General features: G+C 43.6%; 1 long non-coding RNA gene across 1 annotated transcript in view; it reads left to right on the forward strand.

Annotated features, from left to right (window-relative positions):
* The first annotated feature begins 6,433 nt into the window (after nt 1–6,433).
* LOC124103023 (uncharacterized) overlaps nt 6,434–18,243 on the forward strand; it is a 72,752-nt gene continuing 60,942 nt past the window's right edge. The window contains exon 1 of the long non-coding RNA XR_009228209.1: nt 6,434–6,708. This is a non-coding gene — a long non-coding RNA (uncharacterized LOC124103023). The remainder of the gene's footprint in view (nt 6,709–18,243) is intronic.

Consider the following 18,243-nt stretch of genomic DNA (forward strand, 5'->3'; position numbering starts at 1 on the left):
ACAGTGGATCTGAGGCCAAGAGGTTTAATAACTCCCCAAGTCTTCATGCAGTTAGCAAGTGGACTTGGGTTAAATTCAAGTCTTTTTGATGCCATGACAAACCAGGCCCTGGACTATTAATATGGAAAGACCAAGATTTGCATAGTCAGGGTTTTCTCTCTAGGAAAACTGGTTCCTGTTTTGCAGTAGCCTGGGAGTTACTAACGAGAAAAGGCCGCCTGAAATGTCCTGGTGAATCCCTTAAGGCTGATGGCTCCCTCCCTCCCTCCCTCCCTCCCTTCCTTCTTTCCCTCCTTAGTTGACTGTTGTCAGTTTTGGTGCTATAATAGAATACCATAGGTGGCTTAAATATCACAAATTTGTTTCTCACACTTCTGGAGGCTGGGAAGGCCAAGATCAAGGTGCAGATACAGATTGGTGTCTGGTGAAGGTTTGCATATCACTGTTTATTCTCTGTATCCTCACGTGATAGATACCATGTGTTGCTTCTTACAAAGACACTGATCCCATTCCTGAGACCTTCACCCTCAAGACCTAATAACCTTTCAAAAGCCCACCCCACAATACCCTTGCATTGGGGATCTGGCTTCAACATACGAATTTGGGGGAAAACAGACTTTCAGTCCATAGCTACTATGAAAGTGTATCAGAGATTCTTGCTGTTCAATATGCAAATATGGAGTACTTCTAGTGTTGCAGTGTGGATGATAATAGAAGACAGACTTAAGACCCATGGTCCAGATTAGGGTAAAAGGGAAGAACACTCCTGGAGCCTGAGACTCACTCAGCTCAAGGGGTGCATGCAGGTCTGCTTGGTACCATGAGGGCAGCAGGAGGACCACATGTGTCCTTAGGTGGAGAAGTCAAGAGACAGAACAGGCTTGGAAAGAGTGGGAAGGAGCATCCACTTTTGCTGCTTTCACCAGAGGGTGGTGCTTTGGGACGCAATGTGATGCAAGACTGTTGTGCATGGAGGGCAGAGTGTGCATTCGGGCAGGTTGGGTAGAAACTGGTGTGCCTGCAGTCTCTTCCCTGTGCTCCCTGCTGCGTGCCCCTTCTGTTTGCACCTGTACCTGTAGCATCCTCATTTCTACACTGTTGATAACTCTACAGTTTATGACTATGAGACTTATTTTGCAGGACATTTCTAGCAGGCTGCTTCCTGGCCCCAACTGTAAGGCACCTTAATTTCCTCCACAGTGCCTCTCTGCATTACACCAGGGGTGGATTTCTTCTGAAAAGGCCTGGCTCTCTGCCTGTGGCTTGTTGCTGATTTTTCTTTCAGTGACAATTCCTTTCCTGATTTTTCTTTATGGCCCCCTTTTCCACTTCTAATATTCTTCCAAAGGTCTGCCTCTGTTTGGAGACTTCTGCCTTAGCCACCCTCTGTGGTGTCTGAGAATCCATCAAAGAAGGGCCTTCCCAAGTCCCATATTGAGGGTTTCACTGGTTAACTGGTTAACTTCCACTGGCAACTGATGCCACATCACCAATCATCTTCCTTCCCTGTTCTCTGTCTGTCATGGTAATGAGCTTCTGTTCACTACATTTCCAGTATCTTGCACGTTCTGATTTTCAAATGTGCTTGGTCAGCAGTAAAACCAGCAGCAGATGGAGAGGAGATGGTTGCTTTACCTCCTCCACCATGACAGGCCCTGCTTCTCAAGGGGCTGCAGTGATACACTCCTTCAGACCCAGCCCCCGGGGTGCTCATGGCTGCTTGTTTGTGTGTGTCCCCATCTATACTGTTCCACACACTACCTTTATGTGTAGTATATGACTATCTCTTTATTTGAGTGATGTTTGATGAACTGTGTGTGCTTTGGGGCCCCTGCAGACTTGAATGGCTAGAAGGAGAAGGTCTCTGGGGATGTCACCATAATCCTCACCTTCAGAAGTACAATTATTCTACTGAGTGAAATGACGCCATTCTGAAGGATAGCGCAGTATCTCCAAGTACTGGGCTGTCTCCTTGTTCTTTGAACAAGGGTAATTCCTGTTGTTTCAGGGCTGTGAAGAGCAAAGCCTAGGAGAAGAAGTCCTGGTTTGGTAAAGGAGCTCTGTTTTGGAGGCCAAGGGTTTTAAAACAAATTTCCAACTGTATGACATTGGATAAATTATAAATATCTTGATGTCAAATTGCTTATTGAAAATTATGAAGCCAAGAGAAGTGATGGGAGGGGAGGGGAGGGGTTGGGGAGATAGGAAGGATAGTAGAATGAAACAGACATTATTATTACTGTGTGTATATATATATGAATGCATGACCAATGTGATTCTGCAACCTGTGTACTCAGAAAAATGAGATATTGTATCCCATGTGATTCAAATGTATGATATGTCAAGGTCATTGTATTGTCATGTGTAACTAATTAAAACAAATAAAAAAATAAAAATAAAAAAAAAGAAAATCATGGAGCCAAGGATTTTGTGAAATCTACAGTTGCTTTTAGCTCTAAACAGACAAGTGTCAGGCAAAGGGGCCACTATTTGAAGTTGGCTGAGGAGCTGGTCCTTCATCTTTGGACTAAGAGATCAGGCTGTCCTCTACTTTCCCCCACTCTACTGCTAATTTGGAATTCTGATGTTTCTGCCTTGCCCTTGACTACCACCTCTGTATCTGACATGATTTCTTTGCTGTCAACTTAATAACCCCAGTCTGGGTACTGGATGGTATACTGGCTACTCCGGCTGGAGCAGGAAGAACCCATACCCTTTCTGGAGATGCAGTGTCTTCCATGGACCTCATGAGGAATATTCAGTGGTAGAGCAGTGCATGGTGAGAGCTGAAACCTAATCAGTCCATTCTGGTGGGGCCTAGCTGGAGGAGGAGGGTCATCAGGGGCATGCCCTGGAGGGGCTCATTTCCTCTGTGGCCCCTTCCCCACCCCTGCTTCCTTGCTGCCATGGGGAGAGCCCATTCCCTCCATCATACCTTTCCCCATGTTATGGTTTAGATATGAGGTGTACCCCAAAAGCTCACGTGTGAGGTGATGCATGAATTTTCAGTGGTAAAATCATTAGGTCATAAAAGGTGTAACCTAATCAGTGGACTAACTCACTGATATGGATTAACTGGATGGTAACTGTTAGTAGCACGTAGGGTGTGACTGGTAGATCATGGGAGGTGTGACATTGGGGTATATATTCTTTCCCTGGTGAGTAGAGCTCTTGTTTCTACATCCTTGTTGCCATGTCCTGAGCTGCTTTCCTCTGCCACACCATTTGGTCATGATCTTCTCTCTTACCTTGGGCCTGGAGTTAGGGAGATCTCTGAAACCGAGTTTCCAATAAACTTTTCCTCCTCTAAGTTGTTCTTGTCAGGTACTTTGGTCACAGTGATGCGAAAACTAACTAAAACAGAGATTGAAGGAAAGGCTTGATGGTTGAAAACAAACCAGACAAAACCTAACACATACACTTCTCTCTCAGCTTTCGTTTCCTAGCATGGATCTGGAAAGGAAGGAAAGCAGGACAGTTAGAGAATAATTTCTCAGTGCCAGGCAGTGTGCTAGGAAATGTGTATACATGATGGCATCTATTCAGAGTTGCTGTATCATCTCCACGGTACAAATGGTAAAACTGAGGCTCTGGGACAGGTGACACATGGCAGAAGCACACATAGCTAATCAATATCTCAGTTATAGCTGTGCCAAAGGGTTAGGCTGGACCTCTGTTTGGTTTTGTTGACTCACAAAATTATTCTGAATGTTTCCAAGCTTCATGTGCAAATGGTCCCTTACTTTCCCACCAAGGCTTACGAGTAGCTAAAGGATATTTCATCTACACCTCTCTTTGGTTTGCTTTTGTCGAAGGTTGTTATTCTCTTCTGTTTTAAATTTTGTTTTGTCTTTTTTCAGGTGGGACATTCAGATGCTTGCAGGTTCACTGCTATTGTGCTTTTTTCAGAAATTGCTACGATAGCACACGGACCAGGAATGAGAGGAACACGAAATGTCTCCTCATAGAGTGAACCCAGAGGAAAAATGTCTCGCTGCTCTACGGGTCACATCCCAAGCCACTCTTCACTCACTCAGCCAACACCCCTTGCATTTCCAGAGGGCACGCTGTTTGCTTCCTACTTAAGATAACATCTGTCACCTTGACAAAGTCAAGTCTTATTTCCATTTTCTCTCAGCCTTAACATGTTTACCCACACTCACACCATCAGTACTAGTTCCTCAATCTCCTGGAAGTTAAAATAATTTCTAACTACTTTAATGTGGTTTGGCTGCACCAAATGTTTGTAACAGCCTCTCATGGAATTTGTGGGCCCCTTGTATTAGGAAGAACATTTTTCCTCCAGCTAAAATGGAATCCTCCTTGGCTCACCTGGGTGGCAATTGCGTCTGGAAGAATTTGACTTCATTATGTACCAGGGTCAGGAAAAACTCCAGTATGTGTACAAAATACCCTGTGGGTTATTTACCTTCAATAGCTTCAGCTAAAAATAATTATAGTAAACTCACTTTCTGGATCTTGTGATGGGGACCATTGATATTTCATGAACAGCATGTTTGAAACAATTGGCCTCAGCAAGCTTTTCAGGTTCTTGTTTACAGTGTTTTTGTCTTCCACAGGAGGAAAAGCATGGCATGAAAGCCACCTTTACTCAGCAGAGGGGAATCTAGAATAATCACTGGATTTTTGTTTATCTTTCCCCTAACTCCCCCTTTCCAGATCTGCCTGGGGCAAGTTGCTGAGCCTCTGTGGACTTGGCTTTGTGCATTTGAGCTGTCCTTGTGAACAGTTTTCCCTTCCAGAGGACATTTGGCAGTGTCTGGAGAGGTTTTCTGTTGTCACTGTATAGGGCATCCAGTGAGTAGAGGCCCAGGATGGTGTTAGACAACCCGATGCCCAGGACAGCCTGAAACACAAAGAAGTATCTAGCAGCATGTGTCTGTGGTGTTAAGGCTGAGAAATCCTGATGGAGAGGTAATGTTGAAGAGATATTTTGCTTAGGTGCTTTGTAAACTCTTTAGTGTTATAAAAATATCAGACGTTACTATAGCTTCTTCCACACCTGAGTGCTAATTCTGACTCTAACTAGATAGTATCCAACATGCTGTAAGTACCATTTAAACTTGGAACTCCATTTATTTTTTTTCCTTTTTAAAAAATTTGTTCTAATTAGTTACACATGACTGTGGAAAGCATTTTGATATGTCATACATGAATGGAGTATAACTTCTTATTCTTCTAATTGTACATGATGTAGAATCACACCAATCATGTAATCATATATGTGCTTAGGGTAATAATGTCTGATTCATTCTACTATCCTTAACCCCATACCCATTCCCCTTCCTTCACCGCCCTCTGTCTAATCTAAAGTACCTCTATTCTTCCCTAACCCTCCCACCCCCGCACCTTTGTGAATTAGTATCCATCAAAAAAAACTTTGTTCTGTGTTTTTTGGGGATTGGCTTATTTTGCTTAGCATGATATTCTACAACTCCATCCATTTACATGCAAATGCCATAATTTCATTCTTCTTTAAGGCTGAGTAATATTCCATCGTGTATATATACCACATTTCATTTATCCATTCATCTATTGAAGGGCATCTAGGTTGGTTCCATGGCTGGGCTATTGTTAATTGAACTGTTATAAACATTGATGTGGTTGCATCACCATAGTATGCTGTTTTAAAGTCCTTCAGGTGTAACCTGAGGAGTGGAATAATTGGGTCAAATGGTGGTTCCATTCCGAGTTTTCTGAGGAATCTCCATACTGCTTTTCATAGTAGTTGCACTAATTTTCAGTTCCAGCAGCAATGTATGAGTGTACCTTTTCCCCCACATCCTGGCCAACATTTATTGTTGCTGTATTCTTGATAATTGCCATTCTGACTGTTGTGAGATGGAATCTTAGAGTAATTTTGATTTGCATTTTTCTGATTGCTAGAGATGTTGAACATTTTTTCATATATTTGTTGATCAATTGTATTTCTTGTTCTGTTGTCTGTTCATTTCCTTAGCCCATGTATTGATTGGGTGGTTATTATTGTTATTATTATTATTATTATTATTATTATTGGTGTTGGGAACTCCATTTCTCTATGAGTAAAACGTACTAGGCTTTATGATCTCCAGAAACCTTTCTGGCACTGAGAATCAAAACAGAAAAAGCCCTGCTGGTAATGGGACCCAAAGGTGACAACATCACCAGTAGCTCATTTCAGCACTTTTCATCTCTCATGTAGATCATTGACCTGAATCTTCCTTTCTTCCTGAGGCAATCTTGAGATTTCCTAAGAGGGAGGAAGCAAAAAAAAAAAAAAAATTAACTTTGTTCCTGTAATAAACAGGTAAGATTTATGGGTAGTGGTTTCCCTTTTGTACTTTATAGAACAATGCCATCATCAAAAGCAGAAACCACAATAGATGGCACTTTTGTGGTGCCTACTGGGTGCCTGGCACTGGGACACTTGCTGTGTGCCAGACCCTGCACTAGTGCATGAGCTGCAAGGTCTCACTTAGTCACCCCAGCATGCCTCCATGCTTGGTATTACCTCCTTTTACAAATGAGGAGGATATGGCTCAGAAAGGCTTAGTAAGTTGGCTGCAGTCACAGAGTTAATGAGCAACCAAATTGCTTTAGAATACAAGTCCTGGGCCCCGTTCCTTCTCTCCGTTCATACTCCAGGTGCACATCTCAGGAAACTGCAGTGGAGAATTAAGCAGGAGTAAAATGAGTGCTAAGAAGGTAAGAGGAGAGCTGCTCCTACCTGCTGGCCCCTCTCTGGGGGTAGATGTTCCCATCTAGTAAACTGGTGAAGAGATTTACAATAAACTTGGCGTCAGCTTAGCTGTCAGAACAGTGAAGGACAGTTCGGAGAAGTGGCCCTTTTCCGCCCTCTTTCAGGTAATTAGTACAATATCTCCAGTGTACATGGTGAGGGCACAGCTAGGGTTAACACTATTCATGATAAGAAGCAAGGGTAATGGTGGTTTTTAATGGTTTTCCCTTTTAATTATTCTATGATTGTATTATATTCTATTGAAGGGAAATGATAATCATCACCAACAAATTTGTGGATTCTGCTTTTAAACAGGGTGGATAAGAATATGGAATTCAAACTATGATTGATGGGGTTTTTGAATATCTGGGGACCAGTTATTCTCCTTTGGAGATAGCAACGATCCAACCCTATCAGTGGTGTTCAATCTCGGCTGCCCCTGGGGACCTTTAAAAAATTCTGATGCCCAAGCTCTACCTAGGCCCCTGAAATCAGAATCTCTTCAGGAGACCTAGCTATCAGTAATTATTCCATTCTTACCCTCCCCTCAAAAATGGGTTGCCAAATTTGAGAGTGAGTGCTCTATATTGGTGGTCTTTAAACACCTATGTGTGCCAGAATCACCTGGTGACTTGGTAAAAACCCAGGGCTCAGCCAGTTCTCCCCCAGTGAGCTGGGGCCTGAGAGCTGTTAACTCTCCAACTAATTCTGATAAACACCATAGTTGAGAATCATTGCTGATTTTCCTCCTTTTCAGAGTCTCTCCTAGTTTTATAATCAAAAGCTGACTTTAATCTTAGCTGAGGAATTTAAAACCTGCATGCAGGAGGATATGTGGGCATTTACACAACTCATCTATGGGCTGTGGACCAGTGAGTTATCTGTGTCCTGGACATGCCTGTCTTGACTTCCACAGGCTTTTCCAGCACTGTCCTAACAATGGACCCACAGCCCAACCCAGAGGATACTTGAAAACAAGGTGAATTTGTCATTAATACTTTCATGGTGCACATTGCTACTTGGTCCATAGGAGAGATGGCAGTTGCTCAGTTATGAACTTAAGGTGAGGCCACTTTCTATAGAACATTCAATTTTTCTTCCAGTTGCTCTTCATAGTTTTTAATGCCTTCTGAATGGCAGTTCCTCTGAAGGAGTTTTCTTTTTTATTGTTGAACAATTCCCATGTTCCAGGAATTACCTCCCCACCAACCTCCAGGACTTACCTTGTCATGTACCTCGGTGGGCTCTCTGAATCCCTGAATCTCAAATTGTTTACATCATTCTGTGTTTTACTTTGCTCTCTTCTTGTTGCCTTCAATTCTAGAAGGAAGTGGGAGGTTGTAAGTGGGAAAGTCATTCACATTCATGTGTGATTTTTATTTTTTAAATCTTTGAAAAGAATAGCCATTGTCACCTGTAATGAGAAGTTGGAAGATCAACTCATGAGAGAGAAGTAGAACTTGGAGAATGGTGCAGTCCATGATGCTGTTCAGCCCAGGGTTCTTAGGGGTCCTGACTATGCATAAGCTAGTCTTCAAGCCAGTGTGTATTTTTATTGGGTAGGCTTCAAAACCTTCCAAAAAAGCAACTCCACCAGCCTAATTATATCAGAAAATAATATACATATCATAGCAATTGATAGGTGCAATATTTAGAACAATGTTGTTTGCTGAAGAGTTATATCTTAGGTCACTACATATATGATGACTTACTCTGTAGGACTTAGGATAGCCCCTCCAATCCAAAATACTCTTTGGGGTAGATGTTACAGTGTTTCAATGGGCACGGATAATTTTGCTATAGTTCTACGTTTACCCAACAAACACATCCTGAATATTTACTATGTACCAGATTCTGTGCCAGGCATCTGGGATACAAAGATTAACAAGACCAGATTGCTTCTACAGTGGGACTCATAGTATAGTGATGAAGATAAATATTTAAATTCTGGAACAAAATTGGGCAAGCACTTATATGGATTGTGTGCAGAGAATGCTACGAGAGGTAGAAAAAGGCTTTTTTTTTTTTTTTGGAAGGACACATTTTGCTTTAGATTTTTTTTTTTTTTTGGTACTGGGGATTGAACTCAGGGGTGCTTAACCATTGAGCCATATCCCACCCCTTTTTTATTTTTATTTAGAGACAACTTGCTCTTCCGCCCAGAGAGAAGGCGGGGGCGGGCTGTGTGTGTATGTATGTATGCATGTACGCGTGTGTGCGCGCTCGGGTGCGGTACGTCTGTGTGTTCAGTGTGTGGACCGGTGTATATGGGGTGTGTATGCGGTGCATGTTTTAGCCCAAGTGTTTGGTGTGGTATGCATTTGGTTCGAGCTCTGGTATGAGGCATGTGCTTGTGCATGCACGCTTGTAGGTTGTATGTTTCTGCCTGATTATAATCAGTGTGACTGAGGGTGCGGTCTGGGTGTGGGTGTGTTCAATGTGTGTTTCAGGGTTTGTGATCATGCTGTGGTGAGTGTGTACTAGCTTAAGCTTGTGTGCATATGTATATTGGGTGTGTGCTTAGCCTTAAATGCTGTGTGTCAAGGTGGATTTGCAGGTGGTGTTTTTTGTGCAGTGTGTACGTCCATGAGCAAGGTATCTCTTTACGTCTATTTAAGGTGTGTATGTGTTCAAAGGTTTGTGTATGTGAGGATTCTGTGTGCCTTTTAATTGATAGTTTCAGGTGTGTGGTGCGGATGCATGTGGCGAGCATATGTGCTTGCATGGAGGGCTGAAGATGTGTGCCTTGGAGGGAGTCACACGAATGTATGGGTGCAGCGTCTGAAAGCATGGAGTTGTCCAAAAGAACCCAAGTGATCCTGCATGTGGTTGGGGGGGCTGGGTGTGGGGGACATTGCACCTGACTGGGACCAAGAAGGAGATAGGGGCCGCGACCCGAGCAGGGGTGACAGCTGGCCTGATCTCATCAATGGAAGTCTGCCCGCCCTTACCTTCGCTGTGCCCCGCAAGTTGCAAGTTCGGATGGGGCGGGGTGTGAACTTACCTGGCTGCTTAAAGAAAAGAAGAGGAGTGCTCCGCAGGAGATTTGGCCAGCCTTATTCATGTCCTTTGGACCAGTGGCTGGCTGACCCAACTGGGTTTTCTTGGCTGGAACCTCAACAATCCCTCCCTTCACTAAGGCTTCCTGTGCTCCTGGCTAACTCAGGGATTGCTGTCTGGGTTTGAGTCAGAATTCTCATTTTGGGCAAGGTAGGCGGGCCTGAGACCCACCGGCAAAAGAAGAGCAGCGTCCTACTGAGAGTCTGAGCCGCCCCCTCCCCCTGCGCCCGCAAAGTAGAGGGAACTGTGACCACGCACAGAGCAGGCCCAGCGGCCTGCTGAGGGGCAGAGCCGCCCCCCACCCCCCGCGCCTGCCAGGTAGGTGGAACTGTGACCACGGACAGAAAAGGCCCAGGGGCCCGCGGCGGGACAGAGCTTCCAATCACTCCTGCAAGGTAGGCGGGCCTGCGACCCACCGGCAGAAGAGGAGCAGCGACCTGCTGAGACACAGAGCCGCCCCCTCCCCCTGCACCGGCAAGGTAGAGGGAACTGTGACCACGCACAGAGCAGGCCCAGAGGCCTGCTGAGGGGCAGAGCCACCCCCCACCCCCCGCGCCTGCCAGGTGACCACCGACAGAAAAGGCCCAGTGGCCCGCAGTGGGACAGAGCTTCCAATCAATCCTGCAAGGTAGGCGGGCCTGCGACCCACCGGCAGAAGAGGAGCAGCGACCTGCTGAGAGGCTGAGCCGCCCCCTCCCCCTGCACCGGCAAGGTAGAGGGAACTGTGACCACGCACAGAGCAGGCCCAGCGGCCTGCTGAGGGGCAGAACCGCCCCCCACCCCCTGCGCCTGCCAGGTAGGTGGAACTGTGACCACGGACAGAAGAGGCCCAGTGGCCCGCGGCGGGACAGAGCTTCCAATCACTCCTGCAAGGTAGGCGGGCCTGCGACCCACCGGCAGAATAGGAGCAGCGTCCTGCTGAGAGGCTGAGCCGCCCCCTCCCCCTGCGCCGGCAAAGTAGAGGGAACTGTGACCACGCACAGAGCAGGCCCAGCGGCCTGCTGAGGGGCAGAGCTGCCCCCCACCACCCGCGCCTGCCAGGTAGGTGGAACTGTGACCACGGACAGAAAAGGCCCAGGGGCCCGCGGCGGGACAGAGCTTCCAATCACTCCTGCAAGGTAGGCGGGCCTGCGACCCACCGGCAGAAGAGGAGCAGCGGCCTGCTGAGAGGCTGAGCCGCCCCCTCCCCCTGCGCCGGCAAGGTAGAGGGAACTGTGACCACGCACAGAGCAGGCCCAGCGGCCTGCTGAGGGGCAGAGCCGCCCCCCACCCCCCGCGCCTCCCAGGTAGGTGGAACGGTGACCACCGACAGAAAAGGCCCAGTGGCCCGCGGCGGGACAGAGCTTCCAATCACTCCTGCAAGGTAGGCGGGCCTGTGACCCACCGGCAGAAGAGGAGCAGCGGCCTGCTGAGAGGCTGAGCCGCCCCCTCCCCCTGTGCCGGCAAAGTAGAGGGAACTGTGACCATGCACGGAGCAGGCCCAGCGGCCTGCTGAGGGGCAGAGCCGCCCCACACCCCCCGCGTCTGCCAGGTAGGGGAACTGTGACCACCGACAGAAAAGGCCCAGTGGCCCGCGGCGGGACAGAGCTTCCAATCACTCCTGCAAGGTAGGCGGGCCTGCAACCCACCGGCAGAAGAGGAGCAGCGACCTGCTGAGAGGCAGAGCCGCCCCCTCCCCCCAGCGCCTGCAAGGTAGATGGAACTGTGACCACCATCAGAACAGGCCAGACCTGCAACCAAGAGACAGAACAGGCCCAGTGGCCTGAGGAAGGGTAGAGCCGCCCCCCCCCCCCCCGCGCCTGCAAGGTAGGCGCACCTTCGACCCATTGGCAGTACAGCCCCAGAGGCCTGCAGAGGGGCAGTGCCACTGCCTGCGCCTGCAAAGTAGACAGAACTGTGACCACCGACAGAACAAGCCTAGCGGCCCGCAGAGGGACAGAGCCGCCGCCCGCACCTGCGAGGGAGACTTTGCAACTATACAAGACCAATATAAATATATAGGGGGAAAATTCAATAGCACAACAGTTTCACCAAGTAGAAAGGAACGCGAACAGTATGAAGAGACAAGGAAAGAAAGGACCACAAGCATTGCAGGTCAACTCAACGTTAGAAGAGGTAATAGCTGCAGCAGATGGAATGTCAGATAAAGAATTCAGGATATACATGCTTCAGATGATCTGGAGTCTCAAGGAAGACATCAGACAGCAAAATCAGACAATGAAAGATCACTTCAACAATGAATTACATAAACAAATCCAAGAAGCAAAAGATCAACTATACAGGGAAATAGAGGTTATAAAAAACAAACAAACAGAAATCCTAGAAATGCAGGAAGCAATAAGCCAACTTAAAAACTCAATTGAGAATACTACCAGCAGAGTAGAACACTTAGAAGACAGAACATCAGACAATGAAGATAAAGTATTTCAACTTGAAAAGAACATAGACAGCTCAGCAAGACTGTTAAGAAACCATGAGCAGAACATCCAAGAAATATGGGATAACATCAAGAGACCAAATTTAAGAGTCATTGGGATACAGGAAGGGACAGAGTTTCAAACCAAAGGAATGAGCAATCTATTCAATGAAATAATACGAGAAAACTTCCCAGACTTGAAGAATGAGACAGAACCCCAAATCCTAGAAGCCTACAGGACGCCGAATGTGCAAAATCATAAGAGACCCACACCTAGACACATTATAATGAAGATGCCCAACATACAGAATAAGGAGAGAATTTTAAAAGCTACAAGAGAAAGGAAGCAGATCACATTTAGGGGTAAGCCAATCAGGATAACAGCTGATCTTTCAACACAGACTCTGAAAGCTAGAAGATCCTGGAATAACATATTTCAAACACTGAAAGAAAATGGGTTCCAACCAAGAATTGTGTTTCCAGCGAAATTAAGCTTCAGGATGGAAGATGAAATTAAAACCTTCCACGATAAACAAAAGTTAAAAGAATTTGCAGCTAGAAAACCATCTCTTCAAAACATCCTTGGCAAAACATTACAGGAAGAGGAAATGGAAAATAACAATGAAAACCAACAGTGGGAGGTAGGACACTAAAGGGGGGAAAATAATCAAAGAGGAAAACAAACCATGTTTAGTAACATAAATAAACAAATATGGCTGGAAGAACAACCCATATCTCAATAATAACCCTAAATGTTAATGGCTTAAACTCACCAATCAAGAGACACAGGCTAGTAGAATGCATCACAAAACAAGACCCAACAATATGCTGCCTACAGGAGACGCATTTGATAGGAAAAGACATACATAGGCTGAAGGTGAAAGGTTGGGAAAAATCATATCACTCATATGGACTTCGGAAACAAGCAGGAGTATCCATACTCATATCAAATAAAACAGATTTCAAGCCAAAGTTAATCAAAAGGGATAAAGAGGGACACTACATACTGCTCAAGGGAACCATACACCAACAAGACATAACAATCATAAATATATATGCCCCAAACAATGGTGCAGCTATGTTCATCAAACAAACTCTTCTCAAGTTCAAGAGTCTAATAGACCACCATACAATAATCATGGGAGACTTCAACACACCTCTATCACCACTGGACAGATCTTCCAAACAAAAGTTGAATAAGGAAACTATAGAACTCAATAACACAATTAATAACCTAGACTTAATTGACATATATAGAATATACCACCCAACATCAAGCAGTTACACTTTTTTCTCAGCAGCACATGGATCCTTCTCAAAAATAGATCATATATTATGTCACAGGGAAACTCTTAGACAATATAAAGGAGTAGAGATAATACCATGCATCCTATCTGATCATAATGGAATGGAACTGAAAATCAATGATAAAAGAAGGAAGGGAAAAGAATACATCACTTGGAGAATGAACAATAGGTTACTGAAGGATCAATGGGTTATAGAAGACATCAAGGAAGAAATTAAAAAATTCTTAGAGATTAATGAAAACACAGACACAACATATCGGAATCTATGGGACACATTGAAAGCAGTTCTAAGAGGAAAATTCATTGCTTGGAGTTCATTCCTTAAAAAAAGAAAAAACCAACAAATAAATGATCTCATACTTCATCTCAAAATCCTAGAAAAAGAAGAGCAAAACAACAGCAAAAGAAGTAGAAGGCAAGAAATAATGAAAATCAGAGCTGAAATAAATGAAATCGAAACAAAAGAAACAATTGAAAAAATTGACAAAACTAAAAGTTGGTTCTTTGAAAAAATAAACAAAATCGACAGACCCTTAGCCATGCTAGCAAAGAGAAGAAGAGAGAGAACTCAAATTACTAACATACGGGATGAAAGAGGCAATATCACAACAGACACTTCAGAAATACAGAAGATAATCAAAAATTATTTTGAATCCTTATACTCCAATAAATTAGAAGATAGTGAAGGCATCGATAAATTTCTTAAGTCATATGATCTGCCCAGATTGAGTCAGGAGGATATAGACAACCTAAACAGACCAATATCAATTGAGGAAATAGAAGAAACCATCAAAAGACTACCAACTAAGAAAAGCCCAGGACCGGATGGGTATACAGCAGAGTTTTACAAAACCTTTAAAGAGGAACTAATACCAATACTTTTCAAGCTACTTCGGGAAATAGAAAAAGAGGGAGAACTTCCAAATTCATTCTACGAGGCCAACATCACCCTGATACCTAAACCAGACAAAGACACTTCAAAGAAAGAAAACTACAGACCAATATCTCTAATGAACCTAGATGCAAAAATCCTCAATAAAATTCTGGCCACTCGGATACAAAAACTTATCAAAAAAATTGTGCACCATGATCAAGTAGGATTCATCCCTGGGATGCAAGGCTGGTTCAATATACGGAAATCAATAAATGTTATTCACCACATCAATAGACTTAAAAATAAGAATCATATGATCATCTCAATAGATGCAGAAAAAGCATTCGACAAAGTACAGCATCCCTTTATGTTCAAAACTCTAGAAAAACTAGGGATAACAGGAACATTCCTCAATATTGTAAAAGCAATCTATGCTAAGCCTCAGGCTAGCATCATTCTGAATGGAGAAAAATTGAAGGCATTCCCTCTAAAATCTGGAACAAGACAGGGATGCCCTCTCTCACCACTTCTGTTCAACATAGTTCTCGAAACACTGGCCAGAGCAATTAGACAAAAGAAATTAAAGGCATCAAAATAGGAAAAGAAGAACTTAAATTATCACTATTTGCAGATGATATGATTCTATACCTAGCAGACCCAAAAGGGTCTACAAAGAAACTATTAGAGCTAATAAATGAATTCAGCAAAGTGGCAGGATATAAAATCAACACGCATAAATCAAAGGCATTCCTGTATATCAGCGACAAATCCTCTGAAATGGAAATGAGGACAACCACTCCATTCACAATATCTTCAAAAAAAATAAAATACTTGGGAATCAACCTAACAAAAGAGGTGAAAGACTTATACAATGAAAACTACAGAACCCTAAAGAGAGAAATAGAAGAAGATCTTAGAAGATGGAAAAATATACCCTGTTCATGGATAGGCAGAACTAACATCATCAAAATGGCGATATTACCAAAAGTTCTCTATAGGTTTAATGCAATGCCAATCAAAATCCCAACGGCATTTCTTGTAGAAATAGAGAAAGCAATCATGAAATTCATATGGAAAAACAAAAGACCCAGAATAGCAAAAACAATGCTAAGCAGGAAGTGTGAATCAGGCGGTATAGCGATACCAGACTTCAAACTATACTACAGAGCAATAGTAACAAAAACAGCATGGTACTGGTACCAAAACAGGCGGGTGGACCAATGGTACAGAATAGAGGACACAGAAACCAATCCACAAAACTACAACTACCTTATATTTGATAAAGGGGCTAAAAGCATGCAATGGAGGAAGGATAGCATCTTCAACAAATGGTGCTGGGAAAACTGGAAATCCATATGCAACAAAATGAAACTGAATCCCTTTCTCTCGCCATGCACAAAAGTGAATTCACAATGGATCAAGGAGCTTGATATCAAATCAGAGACACGCCGTCTGATAGAAGAAAAAGTTGGCTACGATCTACATACTGTGGGGTCGGGCTCCAAATTCCTCAATAGGACACCCATAGCACAAAATTTAATAACTAGAATCAACAAATGGGACTTACTCAAACTAAAAAGTTTTTTCTCAGCAAAAGATACAATAAGAGAGGTAAATAGAGAGCCTACATCCTGGGAACAAATCTTTACTCCTCACACTTCAGATAGAGCCCTAATATCCAGAGTATACAAAGAACTCAAAAAATTAGACAATAAGAGAACAAACAACCCAATCAACAAATGGGCCAAGGACCTGAACAGACACTTCTCAGAGGAGGACATACAATCAATCAACAAGTACATGAAAAAATGCTCACCATCTCTAGCAGTCAGAGAAATGCAAATCAAAACCACCCTAATATACCATCTCACTCCAGTTAGATTGGCAGCCATTATGAAGTCAAACAACAACAAGTGCTGGCGAGGATGTGGGGAAAAGGGTACACTTGTACATTGCTGGTGGGACTGCAAATTGGTGCAGCCAATTTGGAAAGCAGTATGGAGATTTCTTGGAAAGCTGGGAATGGAGCCACCATTTGACCCAGCTATTCCCCTTCTCGGTCTATTCCCTAAAGACCTAAAAAGAGCATGCTACAGGGACACTGCTACATCGATGTTCATAGCAGCACAATTCACAATAGCTAGACTGTGGAACCAACCTAGATGCCCTTCAATGGATGAATGGATAAAAAAAATGTGGCATTTATACACAATGGAGTATTACTCTGCATTAAAAAATGACAAAATCATAGAATTTACAGGGAAATGGATGGCATTAGAGCAGATTATGCTAAGTGAAGCTAGCCAATCCCTAAAAAACAAATGCCAAATGTCTTCTTTGATATAAGGAGAGTAACTAAGAACAGAGTAGGGTCGAAGAGCATGAGAAGAAGATTAACATTAAACAGGGATGAGAGGTGGGAGGGAAAGGGAGAGAGAAGGGAAAATGCATGGAAATGGAAGGAGACCCTCAGAGTTATACAAAAGTACATACAAGAGGAAGTGAGGGGAAGGGGAAAAATAATATAAGGGGGACAAACGAATGTCAGTAGAGGGAGCAGAGAGAGAAGAGGGGAGGGGAGGGGAGGGGAGGGGAGGGGGGATAGTAGAGGATAGGAAAGGCAGCAGAATACAACAGACACTAGTATGGCAATATGTAAATCAATGGATGTGTAACTGATGTGATTCTGCAATCTGTATATGGGGTAAAAATGGGAGCTCATAACCCACTTGAATCAAATTGTGAAATATGATATATCAAGAACTATGTAATGTTTTGAACAGCCAACAATAAAAAATTAAAAAAAAAAAAATAGAGACAACTTATTTTGTTAAATTGCTTAGGCCTCACTAAACTGCTGAGGCTGGCACAAAGGAAACAGAGCATCCCTTGGGTGGAAGATGATAATTCCAGTTTGGATTATCTGGATTATCCTATTTGGTGTTTTGAGATGAAGCTCTAACATTCTAATTGAGATACTCAATAAGTTAATAACTTCAAGGAGAATTTAAGATTTTAGGTCAGGTGCACTGGTGCATGCCTGTAACCCCAGCTGCTTGGGAGGCTGAGGCAGGAAAATTGTGAGTTCAAGGCCAGCCTCAGCAATTTAGTGAGATTCTGTCTCATAATAAAAAGAGATGGGGATGTGGCTCAGTAGTGGAGTACCCCTGGGTTCAATCCCCAGTACCGAGTGTCTGGGGGTGTAGTTCACCTAATGTTATTTACCACCTTACCAACCATCACCTATGTTTTTTAGCTAGACATGTGTGTCTGGGAGCTTGCAGGAAATTTTGGGTTGGAAATACAGAATGTAACCATTCAAGGAGAGGACTATTCACCCAAAGGTTTTTTTTTTTTTTTTTTTTTTTTTTTTTTTAAGATATCAATACACATGATAGCAATATTAAATTAACTCACAAAGTAGTATTAGAACAATTTCAGATATCTTACTCAAGGACTGTAGCCCAAGGTAGTATCCCAAAATCAATGAGATAGGGAGGGTGAAAGGAGATGAGGGGTGAAAGAACAACATAAAATGAAGAGAGTATCTCCCACATTGCAGTTTTATTTGGCCAGTTGAAGACTTAAAAATAGTTTCGATCCCTGGTACTGTTGAATCAGGTTCTTCTATTTGGTGATAGCCATAAAGAGATGTGTATCTCAGCCTCATTTTTTTTCCCCCTCAATAAAGAATCACGCTAAAGCAATTTGGAAAGGAAAGAAGGTGGTATGTTAAACTCATTTGTTTTCATTATGATTAAGGTGCACCAGAAGATTCTCCTCTTCATGGCTTGTTGAATCAATTAACTTGGAACCTAAAATGGAGCCTAATTATGTTTCTCAG

This window comes from Marmota monax, unplaced genomic scaffold (genome assembly GCF_021218885.2).
Source record: "Marmota monax isolate L192 unplaced genomic scaffold, Marmota_monax_Labrador192_F-V1.1 WCK01_AAM20220418_F8-fsc00059, whole genome shotgun sequence".
Classification (NCBI taxonomy): domain Eukaryota; kingdom Metazoa; phylum Chordata; class Mammalia; order Rodentia; family Sciuridae; genus Marmota; species Marmota monax.